This window comes from Mixophyes fleayi, chromosome 10 (genome assembly GCF_038048845.1).
Source record: "Mixophyes fleayi isolate aMixFle1 chromosome 10, aMixFle1.hap1, whole genome shotgun sequence".
In the NCBI taxonomy this organism is placed as follows: Eukaryota; Metazoa; Chordata; class Amphibia; order Anura; family Limnodynastidae; genus Mixophyes; species Mixophyes fleayi.
This window is the reverse complement of record NC_134411.1, coordinates 100,055,702-100,070,846: the sequence shown is the minus strand read 5'-3', so window position 1 is coordinate 100,070,846 and position 15,145 is coordinate 100,055,702. Positions and strand designations below refer to the sequence as shown.

The 15,145-nt window shown below is 42.0% G+C and overlaps 1 long non-coding RNA gene across 1 annotated transcript; it reads right to left on the bottom strand.

Moving 5' to 3' along the window:
* Nucleotides 1-260: 260 nt before the first annotated feature.
* LOC142104557 (uncharacterized) lies at nucleotides 261-15,131 on the bottom strand. Its single transcript, XR_012679594.1, has 3 exons — nucleotides 14,950-15,131; nucleotides 13,541-13,651; nucleotides 261-1,147 (listed from the first exon to the last, which is right to left on the bottom strand). It is a non-coding gene; the product is annotated as an uncharacterized LOC142104557 (long non-coding RNA).
* Nucleotides 15,132-15,145: the final 14 nt, after the last annotated feature.

The window sequence follows — 15,145 nt, the reverse complement described above, 5'->3', positions numbered from 1 at the left end:
TGTAACCAGGTTATATCAGTAAGACTCTTATGCACTAATGTAATAGAATAAGCCAGTGAGGTTTGGACGGCTGCAGAGAGCAAAACGCGTGGGGGGAGGAATGTGAGGCTTGTATACAGTTTATTCCTCACTCTGTAAAGTTTTGATGGCTGTAATACTTAAATCGAATTCTTCATATCTAATTCCCAGCAATCTGCCCTTAATTGTGACAGGCAAGCTGACATTTAAGGCGGCTGTTAGATGAATTATTGCCAAGTAAACGGAGAACAAAGTAACTTTAATGGGTCAGGTGCTGTTAATCATTAATTCCTCAGAGAGGTTCACATAATAGAGAACACAGACCGTCACCTGTAGCAGGTCACCAGGCTGGATGCAGCACCTGCATATAACTTTCTACAGGAAGGTCATTCCTGCTTAGGTGTACCCTTTATCACTCGGGAACAAAGCTCTCCTCCCCGTAACAAAAATATATATATTTTTAAAACTATATATCAAATTTCATGCACATATTGGTAATTGTTGCTCGTTCCTCTGTAACATAGGCCATCTAGTATTTTAGGTGTTATTAACCCTTTAACTGGCTGTATTAAATCACTGCCATTCGGTAAAGATTAAACCCTTCAGAGAGCGATCATCTGAGCTGATTTGTTCTGCGTTACACATAATTTATTGGCTGAGAAGTTCAGTCATTCTTGTTAATTGTTTCTCCTGGCTGATGAGTAACTGTAGACGGGGCTGTTAGATCTCATCAGATGACAGTGTGGGCTGTGGGAGAGGAGTGGTGTGTGGTGTCCATAGCTCAGACTGCAGCAGGGGAGGGAGGCTCAGAGCACGGGGGTCACCAGGGTTTTGGGATCATTTAGTATCTGGAGAATCCTGCACACTGACTGCATTAGGCTTTAGGTTGTTCTCAGATTCCAGCCTGTGTGAGTGACAGGTTGTGCAGAGATTGACACCACATTAACCGTCAGATCCCAGCTCTACAGCACTCCCTAGTGGTCATTTATGGAAGTGCAACTGTCGTTGTGTTCTTGCTCTTAAAAATGCACCAATTTCTGAGGAAGGGGCACATTCAGCAGGCTGAGCATCTTTTCTGGTGCATCATTCCGCGGACTGTGACTGGATGGGCTGCTGGGGGCTCCTACTTCTGCATCCCAAAAAAAAAAAAAAGATTACATTTTTAGTGAATTTAGTTACACACACACACACACACACACACACACACACACACACACACACACACACACACACACACACACACACACACACACACACACACACACACACACACACACACATATATATATTTCCTTAGATCCCCATCTCCAGCCATTAGCTGATCACTGCGGATTAAAGATATAGATATATATATATATAATCTTTAATCCGCAGTGATTAGCTAATGGCTGGAGATGGGGATCTAAGGAAATATTTTTCAAAGCGTGTAAAAGCCCTCTTGACAAACAAATATTTTTGCAGATGACGTCGTCTTCACAAACAGATAACAAATTGTTACTGCCGTCGCTAGTTTCCTCATGCAGTAGTTTATTTTATTATCTCCATCTCAGGATGGCGCTAACGGAAAGAAAATCATTGGAAAAAAATGGCTGTATTAATTGAATAAAGCATTTTTCAATGCTTACATTTTAACTTTTCTTAAAATATTTTCACAATCATTAGTAGTAGTGGAACTGACAGCACAAGTCTGGGCTATTAATGTCACTACGCATCTGCAAGTGTATCCCCAGCGTCTGACACGGCCAAGTGGTAAGTTATGTTGGCGATATACAACGGATGCTGATTCCAAGAGAGTTTTTTGTACAATTATTTTGCTCACTTGCAGAGTCACGTTTTTGAGTTTCATCATAGGAGGCCTACAGCAAAAATGTTCCAAATCCAGTTATATACCTGTTCTTCAGTACACAACATACACTGTACCCATCACACATTACAGGGGCGTCCGCGCATGCGCAGCAGCTCTGTTTCGGCAGCACTGTACTATACAGCAGCCGCGTGCGCCCCTGCATTACATTTACCGTCATTATACAGTATTTGCACACTCAGTATTTCATCTAATGTTTTTTACTTGAAGGCTCAGGACATGTAGATCATCTCACTATTCACATATCTGCAAAATCGTGAGCTAAAAACCCCCCATCTCTTCAGCATCCCGGTCTTGTTTCAAAAACACGGGTGTTCTGAATAATATAACCAGACCTGCAGGTCGATGTAGACTTAGGGCAACTTTATACAAGTGTGACTGGTGGTGCCCTCTGGTGGTCGTAGTTTGTCACATTTGAGGATTCACACTGCTAGAGGCAGTCTTGCCCCTCGGGCAAATTTCAACCTGGGTGGGCAAGACTGAACTCGGCAGCCTTTTTTTAAAGAAAAAAAAATACAGATGGCCCAGTGACCAGCCCAAGGTAGCCCGTTACGGGACCGGTCCGGGGTGGTCCCAGGACATCTGCCCAGGGGCAAGGTGCCCCCTTGCCCCTGGGCAGAGGGTTGGATTTATTAAACCTTCCAGAAAGGAAAAGTGGGGGACCCAGTGGTTCTCTGCCCTCTTGCAAATGACCTGTAACGCGGGTGTAACACTCATATACAAAATAGAATTATTGGCCAACGACTCGCTCGCTGCTACTCCCTCAGACTTCCAACAAGTGTCCCCTAACAATGAAGGGTTAATACATAGAGAGCAGACCCCGCGTCTCTCGCCCGGCTGTCAGTGAAACACAATGTCTCTCCCTCTATAAATATTACAGTGCTGAGCTCGCTCCAGCTGTATCAGTGTCACTGTGTCCCCGTCTCTCCTGTGACCACGTCCAAGGGCAGATTAAGGAGATTTATGCTGCTGGATCACATCTGGCGGACGCAACAAGTGTTTCAATATCAGCAATTCCCTCCGGAGTACGGAGACTTCAGCTTAATATAAATATATAGGAAGGAAACACAAATTCATTTAAAAGAGATGTAGGGATTAAACCTGGGTAAACTGTTTACGTTTAAACATTGTGTTAAAGAGGATATTGTTGTGAACAGTATCTTGCACAAAAGTCTACATTGTGACTATTTTATAGTATCAGAATAAAGGATGAAACATGTCTAGGGCGTATATTTACTAAACTGCGGGTTTGAAAAAGTGGAGATGTTGCCTATAGCAACCAATTAGATTCTAGTTATTTTGCAGAATGCACTAAATAAATGATAACTAGAATCGGATTGGTTGCTATAGGCAACATCTCCACTTTTTCAAACTAGCAGCTTAATCAATTTACCCCTAGATGTCTCCCAGACTGGTCACCTTTTGCTATACGGAGAACAACAGGTATCTGTGTTACCACTAATTATCTCAGAGTTATTTGTAGTCTACCAGTGAGATCTGACAGCTGCGCAGGACTGCATCAGAGACACAGGGCGTTATTTCCACAGCGCAAACTGGTCGCAGAGCTGGGAAAACGCCTTTTTGTCAGCGCCGTATGGGAGGAATTGCGCAACTGCAGATCTAATACTGCTGAAGGTTTACAGAGATAGAAGCCGAAGTCTGAACTGGTCAATGGAATGAGTTGATGGTGACGCTGTTCCTTCTTCCACGTCACATGACCGCGCACCGCAGGAGGTGGGAACGCAGATCAGAGGAGGGTGGGTGGTATCAACTAGTGGTAGTTAAAATGTAGCTATTAGTTGATAGTTAATAAGTGAGAGGTGGGTTGGGCTGGTATGTGTGGAAGTCTGAAGGAGGGATGTGGCGCTATGTGGGGGCATTTTATGGGCGCAGAGGGGAGAGGATGGAAGCAGGGAAAGGAGGCGTATGCGGCCAGTTGGAGGTTTGCCCTCTGTGGATTTTTTCTCTCGCACATCTAGTTTGGAGAAACATCTCCTGAGGGCAGGGGGTAGATGTGCAATTTGAAGAGCGTTGGTTGGATCATCTAGACCAGAGGTGTCCAAGTTCAGTCCTCAAGAGCTACCAACAGGTCATATTTTCAGGATTTCTGTCTGTAGAAACATGTAAGATAATTACCTACCCAGTCAAATAGATTAGCTCATCTGTGTGTGATTAAAGTAATCCTGAAAACATGAACTGTTGGTAGCTCTTGAGGACTGAACAAGACAGACCAAGAGCTGCGGGTGAAGCTCTGTGTCAAGTGATCGGAGCAGCTGCTTTTGCATCACACCGCAGGAGGTGGGAGCGCAGATCAGAGGCGACAGGGTGGTATTAACTAGTGGAACTTAAAGTGTGGCCATTAGTGATTACTTAGTGAGGGGCGGGGGCTGGTATGTGTGAGAACAACGCACCTTCTTCAGGTGTAATGTGGAGGATAAGCCCCTGAATCATTGTTACATATGATCCCCATCTGTCTTTCAATAACCCAGCTCTGATGCGCTCTTGAAGGGAGTTCCTGGGTGTATTGCCTGCATGATATCTTTTCTGATTGCTGAATATTTATTGCAAACATGGAGGATTCCTGCAGTACTTGCCCTGGAGCACCAACACTTATAATTTGAAGTGGCTGATGGAAGCGAATCCCATATTCTATATTTATTCATAAGACTGTGCAAGTAGCTGCCTTCGTGAAAAAACTCAGAAGGATTACAGATGTAATTCACTATGGATTACCCTGCAAAGGACAAGGCTGCCCTCTAGTGGTCAAATCTCCCTGGTTTCTGATTAGAAATAAAAAACCCTGAGACAAAAATAAAAAAGATTTGGAAGGGTTACAGCCATCCCTGGTCTTGGTCTAGTCTAATTTGTGGCTTGGTGTACTTGCCCCCTGGAATTGGGTATTCTGCATTGCAAAGGAATTTGATTGATGTAGGGTTGACCATGAGAAATTAATAAAAGGGGGTGGGGCTTCAGGAGAACTTGGGGGTGGAGTTGAGTGGATTGGAGCACGGTGGCGTAGTGGTTAGCACTTCTGCCTCACAGCACTGAGGTCATGAGTTCAATTCCCGACCATGGCCTTATCTGTGTGGAGTGTGTATGTTCTTCCCGTGTTTGCATGGGTTTCCTCCGGGTGCTCCGGTTTCCTCCCACACTCCAAATACATACTGGTAGGTTAATGGGCTGCTATAAATTGTCCTTAGTCTCTCTCGGTCTGTATGTGTATGTGTATATTAGGAAATTTAGACTGTAAGCTCCAATGGGGCCGGGACTGATGTGAATGAGTTCTCTGTACAGCGCTGCGGAATCAGTGGCGCTATATAAATAAATGGTGATGATGATTGGAGTATGATTTGGGCAGATAAAGAAAGGGGGCTGTGTTGTCACGATTTTGCTTTTAAAAATTGTTGGGAGAGGATGAGGGATTGGCCTAGTGTCAGATCATCTCATAATCTGGACGACAAGGATCAAATCTAAGGGGGAATAAAGATTAATTTTGTTCATCTGTTTAAAGATCTTCAAAATTTGCCATAATAAAATTGCGAATTCATCCACCAAGCTCTTTAATCTAGTAAATAGATATTTTGTTCCTAAAACAAGTGAATTGTGGTGATTTGGTTTTATTTTATTTTTTTTTAAAAAGGGGACTTTTAGCTGTGATATTTTTAAAAACTCTTTAATATTAATTTCAATGGGTGTTTCCAGGGTGTGTGCTGCATTCATAGACCACATTCAATAGAGAATTAGGGAACAATTCATTCCTGCTTTATGGGTGATTTTAATTAATTTTCAAAATGAAATCGACCTTTAATATATTCCCCCCCTATGGACAACAATTCCCCAATGACATTGATGAACTGTGCATCCAGGGTCTGCTTATATCTAACCTCCAGCAACAGTTTTCTAAATTACTAATGCTGGAGGGAACAGTCAGATTATCAGTAAAATTATTATTAAGGACATTCGGCCAAGCTACTTTGAAATGGATTATCAGGGGCGTAATTTGGGAGAGGGGGGACGCACAGCTTCAGTGAAGGGAGGCTGTTCTTTTTAAAAGTAGTGAATGTCGCCATCTTGTGGTCAGCTGTAGTAATATTCCCGAAACAGTTTCAAATCTAATTTCCAAGTGCATTTCTCAAGGACAAAACATTTTTAGAGTTATTGATCTTTCATCACCAACATGACCACAAATAATTTTATTTGAAAGCAACAGTTTAATATAGCACGGTGCCAAGCAGTATACAATACAGTTCTTATACGCCTCCCCGTGGCTCACACCTGCTGCCAAACTGCACTTATCTATGACTCAAAGAGTAATAATACCACACTGCTGGTTTAATGAGCGTAAGCTCAGTACAAGAGCCATGTACGTACACTGCACATTTACAGGGAAGCTGTGCTGGGCATATAGTGTAGATTTGCACCCGCAGCCAAGATGCAAAACTGTCATAACTTGAAAGAATCCAGTGCGGATGTATCCAGAAATAAATGTAGTGTGTATGGATCAACAAAACAAACACTTTAAATAGCATCTTGATTTAATGTAAAATTCATACTCTTATTAAATGATTATACTATTAAAAGTTGTCACATCAGAACACTTTAATAAAAAAAAAGACAATAAATTAACCTTTTATTGAATATTATTATTATTGTATATTTATAAGGCTCCGCAGCGCCGTACAGTAGGGAAATCATTACATTCATAAAACAGGGACATACAAGGTGGACAATATAAATGCAGACATGAAAACAAAGGTTATGAAGGACTCTGCTCATTAGAGATCTTACATTCTAAGGGGAAGAGGGCGCAGCTGAAACAAGAGGAGCGAGTGTGGCTCAGAGTGGAGAATGGGACAGTTGTGATGGTGCATTAGTGTGAATAGTGTTATCGGGGATAAGGTCACCTCTAAATAATAGATGGGTATTTAAGAGCGTCTAAAGATTTGAAGGCTGTGGGAAAGCCTGATTGAGCGTGGTAGGGAATTCCATAAGTGGGGAGCAGCACGGGAGAAGTCTTGTAGGCAAGAGTGAGAGGAGGTTACCAGAGACGAGACAAGGTGCAGGTCAGAGGTAGATCTAAGAGGGCGGGAGGGAGAGTATTTTGATATAAGATTTGAGATGTATGCAGGGGGGGTGTTGTTTAGGGCTTTGTAGGTAAGGGTGAGAAAATTTGAATTTGATTCTGGAGGACACAGGGAGCCAGTGTAGGGATTTGCAAAGTAGTGGAGCGGTGAGAGAGGAAGATCAGTCTTACAGCAGCATTTAGGATGGATTGAAGTGTGGATATACGGGTGTCAGGAATGCCAGATAGCAGGAGGTTGCAGTAGTCAAAACGGGAGATGATGAGAGAATGGATAAGAGTTTTGGTATAGACGCTTGTACATACACTGCAGTCTGTTCTGGGTGTCTACATACAGCCAGTAACGTTTAGAAAGAGTGTACTTACACCCAGATTCAAACTGAGAAGTATCTTGATACACGACGCTTGTATCGGAATATGGTCAGAACTCCTCCCAAGTTCCGTGTTCTTTTTTAAAATGCAGTTTGCGGTCAGGTTGCCTCTAAACATGAATCAGACCCTGTGAGATGACGTATTTACCAGTTTATTCACAATAGTAACTTGACCTTTACTTATCCCAGCAGGAAGCGTTGTAACTAATTGTATTCAGTGAGTAGATGGAGATCGTTGTCTGATTGTTGCAGGTTTATCTGTGTGTAAATAAATTACTCAGCTAATGGGAGACATTGTTCGGGGATATTTACAGCCCAGTCCATCTTGAGACCACAAACGTTAAACCAATTGATTGCAAGAATTCTATCTGCTAAAAGACTGAGGGGTATATTTACTAAACTGCGGGTTTAAAAAAGTGGAGATGTTGCCTATAACAACCAATCAGATTCTAGCTGTCATTTTGTAGAATATACTAAATAAATGATAACTAGAATCTGATCGGTTGCTATAGGCAACATCTCCACTTTTTCAAACCCGCAGTTTAATAATTATACCCCTGAGAGTTGAAAAGAAGAGTCCTCGGTACCTCCCCACAATCACTAAATAGCAACGAAAGCCACATCAATCATTAGGACAATACCAAGCACAAACAGCCAGATAACAATCCGGATCCCCCCCAGATCTGTATTCCCCATTATCCAGAAACACACAGAAAGTTGCCTAGTAAACTGAACAATAGTTTAATGGGGCTATATTTGTATTTTGTATTTGTTTAATATAAAGATTACTGGATGATGTAGGAAATATTCTTGTTATAGGACTTAATCTAGAGTCTATGATGGTGCTAGAGAGTGCTTGCAGGGTTCACCATTCAGGAGAGGTGCCATTATTTGTCTTCTCTTCCCAAAGTGTGATAATTCTTTCACTACACACTGACTTGGGGGCGTGGTCTATTGGTCAAGTGACATCATCGGGGTCGAGTACTAGGTCGTGGGAGTGTGGTCAGGTCAAAAAAAGTTCAAAAATATTAAAGAGCAATTAAAGAGGACCCAGACACCCCCCAGAGTGGATTCATAGTCTGGACATAGAGATCATAAAACTATATATATTATAAACATTCCCTGTGCTGGGTACAATCAAACATAATTTCAATTTAATAATTGTATTTGTTTACGATACTATAAAAGTGAGAAAGATTTTTTCAAAACTTTACCAATGTTTTAGTGTTTTCTTCTCTCCAGTTTATCTCACAACGTATAGAACTAGTTTTAGAAAAGCAAAACAAAAACCCAACTACATTAATTTGGATGTAATTATACAATGAATATTGGGAACGCACACAGTAAATTTACACTATGTTCCTGATTTTTTAAGCGGTTTTGTCCCTTTCCCTAAGAAACTATTTTATTAGAAACTTCATCACTAAATGCAGAATTTTAAAGTATGAGATTTTGGGGATAAGGAAGAGACACCTGACCCCAGAGAGAGGTGTAACTGTGGGAATTACCATAAAACCTCCACTTCTATTATCTCAAGTTTGTGAATATTTAGGCAAAGAAGATATTTTGTATAACTGCATATATTGTATAATAAATATTAAAATTAGAGTACAGGTAATGGATCTTATTACCAGCATGGCTGGCTAAACACTGGTGTGAGTAGACCCCACGGTGAAACTACATGTGAAACGTAATCACATAGGACATGAGCCGATACCCAATAATGGTATTGCAAATGGGAAACTCCACTGACCCCTGGTGTTCACTTGCTGTAAACACAAGTAAGAGAATCCAGGAGCATCTAATAGACGAGAACGTGTAGCTTCCACTTCTAAACACATTTGGGCATCAATTAGGGTCCATCCCCATTCAGATGCTTTTAGTAGCATTAACAAACACTAATAAAAATATGATTTAACACCAGTCGGTGAGGAGCCTTAACCAGAATTAATAAAATGTCAATTATAGCTGTTGCTCGGTCGTACGTGCAGAAAAAGAAAAATCACCTGTCACTGTGAGGAGCACTGCTGAAAGTTTAATGAGGATGGAAATGCAATTAGGAGTCTGGGAAAAGATGGCTAATTTTTATATGTAATGTGCCTGAGAGAGATATAATACCTAAAAACTTAACAGAAAGTGATTTAGGAAGTCACAGATTGGTGTAAATTTTGTTAAAGTTAAACTCCAAGTTTAGAGGTTATACCACATTGTGATGTTAAATATCCGATGTAATATCTCAGTCTTTGTGGTGCCATCTAGGATCAGAGGGCGGGGTTACCCCCCTGTCAACATGTGTCAGAATCTGTATAAAATAAGCAATGTTTGACCATGTTTTGTATCATTCCATCTGTAGCTTCCAGATCGCTAGTACCACAAACTAGTATGTAACTGTCCTTATAAGGACTACTTGAGCTAATAAAACATCACTGCTTCAAGATCCTGCTTTGATGACTACTTACCTGCTGTAATTCCTGTGCCCTACAGATTAGACCAAATCTAATTTATTATCTGGCTGTTCTGAGGTTGGGACCCAGCATCTTATAACAACGTTCTGCCTGCTACCTGCAGCTCTGGCCAGTGTGATAAGCCAGGGGGAACCATCCACAGCACCCTGATCTATAGCAAGAAGTCAGGGTTACCAGCCCACGTGGGCAGGCAAGGGGGTGCACCAGCAGCATCAGTCACCCAGAAGAAACCTGGTACTGGATGCCGGTAAGGAGTCCAGTGGTCCCAGCAATTGTAAGCCCCTCCTACTGTGATCAGAGGGTGCATTTGGGATAAAGAAAGGGGACAGTGGCAAGGCAAATCAGTCGGTCCCCAGCAACAACCGATAAGGTGAGTGAGTTCTCTGTACAGCGCTGCAGAATTAGTATTAAGATGGTGCAGAAGTTACGCTACAAATGCCTAGAATTACTTAGCCACTAGGGGGCATTGTTCCATGGGAGTTAATGTATTATTTTATATTTCACGGTTTACATATTGAATTATAAAATAATAATTTTCTATTCGCAGACTTAGACTGGTGTGTTTATGTGGTACAGAGTTTAGACTGTAAGCTCCAATGGGGCAGGGACTGATGTGAATCATAAAATATGTTCTTTACAGCGCTGCGGAATATGTTGGTGCTATATAACACACAATAATAAATAATGACCTTGTAATCTACAGTATGGGCTGCATTATAAATTATAATACCCAAGTCCTCATAAATGGTGCCTGGCAATGATTATAAGTTATAACGTCACTCGGGACTAATTTAAACGTTATAATACACAGGAGATTTAGTTCAACAACTTCCCCACTTCATGGCCAGGCTAATTTCATGTCACAGAGAATCACGGTTTTATTACTGAGTCTGCATAGCTGTATTTCAGACTTAATTTTTTATTTTTCTATTATTTTTTTATTTGGGGGGTGGGGGCGCGTAACTACCGAACCCCCTACAATGGTGGTACTCCCTCCCCTCGTGTATGCAAACAAAGAAACAAACACTTCTGGCAGTGATGGACACACAAAGTTTTACATATGTAAAAGATTTACTCACATCCATTGTATCATTTTCTAAGGCTGTATTTTTTTTTAAACAGCTTCCTGATAAATAATAGGTCTCCACGAATCAGTCGAGAACCCTCTTTAGTTTTTTGTTTTTTTAAAAAAAATAATTGGTAGATGATTCATCCACCAACATCTCTAGAGATCTGCAGAACATCGCTCCGTTCCATCGTCCATTTCCCCGATATGTACCGAGGTCTACTGCAGAGCATCGGAACCAGCCCCCAAACTGGATTTAGTTTAACAGGGGCAAACGCAGGATTGGAGGGGGGTTTCCACACCATGCCGCCAGTGGGCGTGACCAGCATGCATGGGAGCGTAGCTATAATATTAGACAGTGCTTGGCTGCTCTCCAACTCTCCCTATCCCCATAATATACATGGGCAATGCTGCGTGCACTACTGTTAGGTGCACGCAGCATTCCCTTTTCGAGCAGAGCTGTGTGAAGCGGGGGCAGGGTCCAGCCACCTCAATTATACAGTGCCCCAGACTTGGAGGAGGGTTTCCAGGCACTCGGAAACCCTGCTCGGTTTGCCTATGTTTAACCCTACATTACCTGGGCAGCAGCAGTGCTTACGAGAGCTCCGTTTCTGCAGATAATTTCTTTCATGACAGTGACGCACGCAGGGGGGGTTTCTGAGTCTCCAGCCCCCCTGCGCTAACTTAGTGCCCACTGTCGAAGTCAGCAAATTGGATAAAGTCATTTCAATTAAAGTCTAGCAAACTTGGTTGTCTTTGTCTGAAAAGATGCGTACGGTATGCATCTACGTACAAGGGCACGCTACGGCGTGAAAGGGCGTACGCATCCACTACACATGGCAGCAACAGTAATTGGTCTTTTACCACACATTCGCACAAACACGCATACTTATAAAATAGTGAACATTAATGGTAGTTGCAACACATAGTCAGTTATGTCGAAATATAGTAGTATTTATATGTTATATCAGAGTTACATGCATATTAGTGAAATACACGGAACGGGTTAAAGGAATAACATCATGAGTGGTATCATATTGAACCTTGTTACATATCCTACTGTTTGGTTCACCCTGCGAGGGAATCGCAGAGTGCATACACAAGTTATGAATGATAGGGAATTATGAACTACTTAAGACTAAGGAATCCTGGCGGGAAGAGCAGCGCATACCCCCTGCAGAGATGACCCCCTCCTTTGGAATCCTTAGGATGAACCAGCCAATGATTGACAACCCCTTGGACCTTCCTGAGACCTGGACCAATAGATGCAAGCTATACCATCTTCATTGTATTACTGTATGTGATTGTGTATATAAGCAGCAGCTTGTGATCCAGAGTGCAGACATCTTGTCCCCAGACTTCAGGATTGAATGACTGCACTGGATCCAGAGCGCCTGCGATAAGTAACGGCTGTATTTACTATTACTTCGCTTGAGCATATTTATTCTACTATTTGCGAATAAATCTTTGTGCTTTGGAAACACAACTCGAGGTTCGACAATCGTTATTGATTAGCGACAATACGCACATAACACCACCATAGCGGCACTGTCCTATACAGGAGCCGCGGCGCAGACGCTTCTTTGGCAGCGCCGCGGCTGCGGTATAGGACAGCGCTGCCGAAACGGAGCTGCTGTCCTATACCGTTTTGGTCAGGGGGGGGGGGGGGGGGAAACCTGCGTGCGCCTCTGCATGAACTCTCCCTGAACATTATACCCCTCTTGTTTCATGCATGGGATTATCAGCAGTACTCAGGGAATATTGGAGATTTGGGAGTAAATGTTATGCAACAAAACAGGACAGACTGTCGAGTTATTGTTAGCATTTATTTATATAGCGCCAGCATATTCCGTAGCGCTGTACAATTGGGAAGAAACACAGTAATAAAACAATACTGGGTAATACATACAGACAGAGAGGTAAGAGGGCCCTGCTCACAAGGTTACATTATATGGGACAATGGGAGTCTGATAGATGAGGGTAAGATGAGGTATCATCATCATCATCAGTTATTTATATAGCGCCACTAATTCTGCAGCGCTGTACAGAGAACTCACTCACATCAGTCCCTGCCCCATTGGGGCTTACAGTCTAAATTCTCTAACACACACAGACAGAGAGAGAGAGAGAATAGGATCTGTTTAATAGCAGCCAATTAACCTACCAGTATGTTTTTGGAGTGTGGGAGGAAACCGGAGCACCCGGAGGAAACCCACGCAAACACGGGGAGAACATACAAACTCCACACAGATAAGGCCATGGTCAGGAACTGGACTCATGACCCCAGTGCTGTGAGGCAGAAGTGCTAACCACTGAGCCACCGTGCTGCCCATTTTGCATTTCGGTCCAGACAGATTGCAAAGGTAGAAAGTGCTTAGTGGGCTGTACGATCCAGTAACACAGCGATGCTGGTCAGAGGGCTGATTGAGTAAAGAATAAATCCAAGTCTTATGTGAACTGTGATGGTGATAATATGATACACCAGACACGTTAAGAGTGTGGTTAAGAAATTTATTAAGATAACCTAACAAATTACCAGATTAATCATCTTCATAAGAATGAATTCTCTCTAGATAACTAGTAACCCAGCATTGCTGAATATGTTACATATACATTATCTATATCTCTCTCTCTGTATATATATATATATAATCACTTGTTGCAATGACCTCCTACCGTCTGACTGGCTGGTTCCAGAATAGCTGGGTCCTCGCTGGATGTAACAAGGATTTATATGGTTGTAGAATGACAGTTTTTCTCTGTGTGACAACCAGCTGGGACAGGAACCTGAAGTATGAAACAAAGACACCTGACGGTCACATACCTGAAATACTCCTGACCAGATGGTCAAATTGCAGCATCAGGGTTTATAGATTTGTCTTGTTACTGAACGATGATAACCTGTCCAATGTCATATCTCTGCTTCTGTATGAAAGGTGCAATGATCACACTTGTTTATTTATTTAGTACATTCTACAAAATGACAACTAGAATCTGATTGGTTGCTAAAGGCAACATTTCCACTTTTTCAAACCTGCTGTTAAGTAAATCTATCCCTAGGATTCATTATGAGTGTTAGCTCCAATGGGGTAGAGGCTGTTGTCGATAATTAAATATTCTCTGCATGTTGATGCTATGTAAATAAATAATAATAATAGTCATGTAATGTGAAACTATTTACCTGTCCATTACTAGGACATTATATTCAAATGCTGATAGCTATAAAAAGACCACAATAATACTAATATATAAATTAGTTTATATAAGTCATACAGTTGGTTTGTTAGAGTGTAAGCTCTCCGGTTGCTGTCAGGTCAGTGATTCTCAGTACAGACTGCATTGAAATGTAATTATTTCAACCCTATTGTATTATTCTATAGATTGTTTTCATAATACATTATTCTGCACTTCTAGCCAGGGTATTATATACCTGATAGATTCATAAACGATTGCAAACATATGATCTCCTTCTGTTCATCGTGGTGTTTTATTAGTTTAGGAATTGCATATCAGACAGTGGCAGATTCTCTAACTGGGGGGGGGGGGGGGGGGGGGAGCAGATTTCTGAAGGACAGAAACAGTGCACATATAACCCATATGTAGTGCTTATTACAATGTTATACCTTCCTGCACTTCATGGGCCAATAGAGGTAGGATTAAGAGCATCAGTGTACAAAAGCATGTTACCTTATATTCATAGCCAGACTATTATACAAATATACAGCTACTAACAGCACTGAACTCACATTAAGTTCTAGTCACTAAGTCAGTAAGCACGGTGGCTCAGTGGTTAGCGCTTCTGCCTCACAGCACTGGGGTCAGGAGTTTGATTCCCCACCATGGCCTTATAAATTGATATGTGTGTGTGTGTGTGTGTTAGGGAATTTAGACTGTAAGCTCCAATGGGGCAGGAACTGCGTTCCATATACACTATTTGTGCATTGTGTCTGCATGCAGCTAGGAGCTTATTTAAACCTTTATTGTAAGCACTGGTTTCCACCATCACTCAAGAAGTGCAAGCTTCTGTGGTTTAAGAGCCCTGGGGGGGGGGGGAGACCCCATACCATGCACAATTCAGTACCCACCTTTCTAGAAGAGCAATCATTACTTCCACAGCTTGTCTCATAGAGGAAGCTGTCAGTGTTACACTGTGTCTAGAAGGAGACCGCGCTGTGTATTTGTTTGTTTAAGCGGAAATAAAACTTGATACAATGTAACATTTTCTAAACACTGGAGCACGTGACGCCGGGACTGGGAGGGGACGGTGCTGCTGTTGCTGAT